The sequence below is a fragment of the Homarus americanus genome, unplaced genomic scaffold, assembly GCF_018991925.1.
Source record: "Homarus americanus isolate GMGI-L3 unplaced genomic scaffold, GMGI_Hamer_2.0 scaffold7626, whole genome shotgun sequence".
Lineage (NCBI taxonomy): Eukaryota > Metazoa > Arthropoda > Malacostraca > Decapoda > Nephropidae > Homarus > Homarus americanus.
Window position 1 is genome coordinate 11,118,546 of NW_024718273.1, and position 6,000 is coordinate 11,124,545.

Sequence of the window (6,000 nt, forward strand, 5' to 3'; positions counted from 1 at the left end):
ATACACAGGCAGAACATTAACTGAGGATAGGAGGGGCGCGTCTTGTTGCAACATGCAGTTAGGTGCACTTCCTTTCCTCCACACCGTGTCCGCACACCGTAGTCCCTCGCTTCATTAAGTCCCTGAAGTCACAACTTTAGAGATGATAATGGTTTTCACATTTCCCACAATGGTGACAGCCGCAGCTTCTTCTCCAGTAACGAATTACTCTGGAGGTCACCATGGCAACAACAACAACAATGGCATCCACGTCATACGGGTCGTTAGCCTTGTTTTACATTCACAATAAGGATGTGGAGCTGGGGTTGGTGGGGTTGGGGATGGAGGGGTTGTTGTCGCATATTTCAGGTTAATTAATAACTTTTAGCGTACATTTATAGCTGTGTTCTTTGGCCGTATCTTGTGAATTATATATATCTTTTTTACTGTTGTGACTGTTTGGTTCCAGCTATTGTTACTTTCTCTCCGTTAACCTTTTTGTTGTGTCGCACTGTCGTTATTCACTTGCAACAATATGTTACACTACCTGCTGGTTCCTAGTTTATGACATCACGCACACACACACACACACACACACACACACACACACACACACACACACACACACCTACTATATATTTCTCACCAGCCATAAGCTTTGGTCTATAACAGTGTTTCATAAAATCTTCCACATAGTGTTGTACCTCGTCCTTTACATTTACTGCTCAGTTTTTCATGTCAATTGATCTATTTGACCTTAACAAGTTCACTTTGTATTGTTGCTATATATTCCATCTTGTTCGAAACTCACTCAGCCATCTATATTAATGTTTGATGAAGGATTATTCCGGCAGATAAAATAAATGTCTAAAACGATATTTGTCGCAATTTATCAACTCACAAACCAGAGTAAAGAAGAGCATATTTGTCAGTTGATTATTTCTGTACAGTGAAAGTTCTAGATGTATTTGAATACATGAACGAAGGATTGAAATTCATAGTACTAATAGTTATATATAATTGGTATACATTCATAAAGACAAATAATGCACTAACAAAATACAGACTCTTGATAACTACAGAAAAATTAAAACATGACACAGTTTCGATTATTGAGGAAAATAAAGAAGTCAATTCCTAATATCTCTTGGACTTTCTCCCACGCCCCTCGCTCCCTCCCCTCATTCCCCACACATCCTCAAACATCCACCTCGTCAACCTCACTTTCCCCATCCCCCAATCCCCACCCCCATCCCCCCCAATCATACCCACCTTCCCCACATCCTCTACTACCCCCCTCTCCCCCACCTCTACTCTGGCATCGTATATTACCCGTTTAGAATCATCAATCTCTTGAACAAGTTTATAATACGCTACAGACACTGCCATCACCCTTAGGCGTGATGGAGTGAACCCGTCATCTATATTCTATTAAGACGGACGCTCTGGCGGAGGTGGGTGAGGGAGGGTGTGCTTGAGGTCTCATTACCGCGTCAGGAGATCAATGGATGGTGATACACACCGAGGGAAGAGGTAGTCCCTTGTTGTGGTACTGTGAGGTTACTCTTACTTGAGGGCAAGGACGTGATCCATGACATATAAAATAATGTGCTTATACGTATTTTTTTCACTTTATCTTTGATGTTCATTCTGATTATTTGGTACGATCTCTCTCTCTCTCTCTCTCTCTCTCTCTCTCTCTCTTCCTCTCTTGCACGTTACCCCTAGTAGACGGTAACCCAAGGACAAGGTAACCTTAGTACATGCTACCTCTATTACCAGATATCTTTACCACACGCTACACCTTAGTACACGCCACCCTACAACACGCAACCCCAAGAACACAATACCCTGGGATACAAGTTACACTCAATGCACACCACCTGAAGTAAACGTTGCACCCAGTACACGTTACCTATAGTGCAAGCTACCTCTAGTACACGTTGCACCCATTACTCTCGTTACATCCAGTGCATATTACACCCAGTACACGTTACACCCAGCACATGCTACAGTACACCCAGTATGCGTTACACCAAGTATAACCTACACGCAGTACACGCTACACCCAGTATACTCTACACCCAATACACGCTACACCCAGTATACGCTACACCCAGTACACGTTACACCCAGTATACGCTACACCCAGTACACGTTACACCCAGTACACGTTACACCCAGTACACGTTACACCCAGTACATGATACACCCAGCACATGATACACCCAATAAACGCTACCCATAGAGCATGCTACCTCAAGTACACGCTACACCTAGTACACGTCACAACCAGTACACGCTACATCAATACACGTTACACTCAACACATGCTACACTCAGTATACTTTACACCCAGTACAACCTACACCCAGTACACGCTACACCCAATATACGTCACACCCAGTACATGAAACACCTAGTACACGTTACACCCAGTATACGCTACACCCAGTACACGTTACACCCAACACACGCTACACCCAGTACACGTTACACCCAGTACACACTACATCTAGTACACGTCACAACCAGTACACGTTACACCCAGTACACACTACACCCAGTACACGTTACACCCAGTCCATATTCCAATCAACACACGCTACACCCAGTATACTTACACCCAATATACGCTACACCCAGTACATGATACACCTAGTACACGTTACACCCAGTATACGTACACGTTACACCCAATGCAAGCTACACCAGTATACGACACCCACTACACGTTACACCCATACACCCAGTACAGGTTCCAACCAACACACGCTACACCCAGTACATATTCCAACTAACACACGCTACACCCAGGACATGATACACCCAATACAAGCTACACCCAGTACACGTTACACCCAGTATACGTTACACCCAGTACACGTTACACCCAGTACATGCTACATCTAGTACACGTCACAACCAGTACACGTTACACCCAGTACACGTTACACCCAGTCCATATTCCAATCAACACACGCTACACCCAGTATACTTACACCCAATATACGCTACACCCAGTACATGATACACCTAGTACACGTTACACCCAGTATACGCTACACCCAGTACACGTTACACCCAATGCAAGCTACACCCAGTATACGTGACACCCACTACACGTTACACCCACTACACGCTACACCTAGTACAGATTCCAACCAACACACGCTACACCCAGTACATATTCCAACCAACACACGCTACACTCAGTACATGATACACCCAATACAAGCTACACCCAGTATACGTGACACCCAGTACACGTTACACCCAGTACACGTACACCCAGTACACGCTACACCCAGTACATATTCCAACCAACACACGCTACACTCAGTATACGTTACATCTAGTACACGTAACACCCAGTACACGTTACACCCAATACACGCTACACCCTGTACACGTTACACCCTGTACACGTTACACCCAGCACATATTCCAACGAACACACGCTACACCCAGTATACAGGTATGTTACACCCGGTACACGCTACACCCTGTACACGCTACACCTAGTATACGTTACACCTAGTACACGTTACACCCAGTGCACGTTACACCCAGTACATGCTACACCCTGTACACGTTACACATAGTACACCTTACACCCAGTACACGCTACACCCAGTACATATTCCAACGAACACACGCTACACCCAGTATACAGGTATGTTACACTCGGTACACGCTACACCCAGTACACGTTACACCCAGTACACGCTACACCCTGTACACGCTACAAAATTCCACTCTTTTTTTTTCCGTCCAATTTACTGTACCTGCTCAAACCTCCTGTGCCTCGTAGCAGCTCTCTATGTTACAGCTGTCCGCTCGTACACCACCTTCAAAATTCCCTTTTCTTCCCTTCCCTCCAAGGTCTCTCCTCCTACGAGTGTCAGAGAATGGCCCTCCAGGAAAGGCTGTGTGGCACTGAGGCGATAACAGACGTAGCTCGGGTTGGCACTGATTGCTTCCTTTGGATTACACTATCATGACGCAATTGGCGGCAAATTTGATGTGGGCGGTGACAAGTTTGTGTCGAGTGGGAGGGAGAGAAGATAGATAGATAGATAGATTGATAGATAGATAGATATATTGATAAATATGATGCATGGACGGAGGGAGTGTGAGAGGATGGCAAGGTAAAGAGGGAGGAGAGACAAGGTACAGTACAAGACAATATCATTATTAGGCACAAAGTATTTCCCCAACACCTTTAAGTTTCCACGACAACTTTAAATTTTTTATTAGCACACGTGAAATCTCTTCTAAAATCGTTGAAAATTAAGCGAGTTATTGAATTATTTTTAAGTTAGATTTAGGTTTCACTCATTGAGATCGTGATGTAAGCCCGAGAATATAATCCTTGTTCGACGTAACTATTCAGCTTCAGGTTCTAGGTTGCGTGAGGTGAAAGCGACTGATTGGCCGGCTTTCATCTATACATCACCTAAATTTCACTATTACTTCAATTTGGACCCGTGAGTGTGGTCGGTGAAGCTCACAATTCTTTTGCTCTTCACTGGCAATTTTCATCGTACTTTTCTCGGCTTAAACTCACTGCAACATTCATTGATATCCCACTGTGTACACAAGGGAGCGTTTTAATTATGCCTCTCAGTCCGCCCTTCCGTCCGTCCGTTCTCTTGGACAGAAATTCATACACCCTCTTATCTTTACGATATATACTGCATATACTGTGACAGTAAAGCTTATGTATACAATAAATATATATACAATATATATATATATATATATATATATATATATATATATATATATATATATATATATATATATATATATATATATATATATATTGTATATATAAGCTTGACTCACAGTTTGGCCTTCCTGACATTAGTGACCATATCAACTACGTAATTTAACCTAACATAACGTAACGTAATCTATCTAACCTAACCCAACCTTAACCATCTCTTTTTATTTCACCTGACATGGGTAACCACCTCCCGCAATCTAAGTTGATTGTTGATTGTTGTTTGGACTGCTTACGTTTTGAAGCTATGACTGAAACAGGCAGACAAACAATCCACAGATAGATACGTCCTTTTTTATCATATATATATATATAATATATATATATATATATATATATATATATATATATATATATATATATATATATATATATATATATATATATATATATATATATATATATATCCACTGTCCGAAGTGTCACACCAATAACTTTAGGTGTCGTGGCGGAGCAGTGTCACTGTGAGGGAAACAAAACAAACTGTCTGGTGGTTTACTCCAATTAGTAACTACACAGGTATGGCATGATATACAGTATGTCCGTTGTATCCATGATGATGAGGTGCAAATTGAAAATGACGTAATGATTACTGAAATCCTCAAAGTCTGCAAAGAAGATAGTCACGAAGAGTACGTGTGTGTGTGTGTGTGTGTGCACGTTGGTGTACAATTAAAAATACACACGCTTCATGTAGGAGGTGTGAAAGACTTCTCCACTTTATACGTCACCTCCTTTTCATGGCTTCCCCCTGCACGCATGTAAGGACCACCGAGTGATTAATAATTCCCCCCAAACCTCTGTAAAACCAAACTCTTTCCTCGATTTTTCCAGTGTCGCTTAATTAGTCCACGAAAACAAAAATAATAAAAAAAATATTGCGTGGAGTTTTTTTTCTTTCTTTTTAGTCACTCGATATGCAATCAATCAAGGGTCGGAGAATTTCATTAGAACATTTTACCGGGCTCACCTCAAAAGAAGAATTAATTATCAAGTTCTCATTTTGTCGTCAACAGGAGGGTAGGCGAGAGAAGTGGAGAAGGAGGTGAAGGTGGATCAGTTGCCCCGGCACGCACCTGGTTCTACCCAGAAGCCTTCAACAGCCTCATTATGCCACCCCCAAGTCGCCCAGCCTCGAAAATATGTGTTCAGAAATTCCAAATTCTGCACCCCGCTCATTAGCCCTCAACGACCCACGCAGCCTGCCTTGCCCCCTTCTCTTCTTCCTCCTC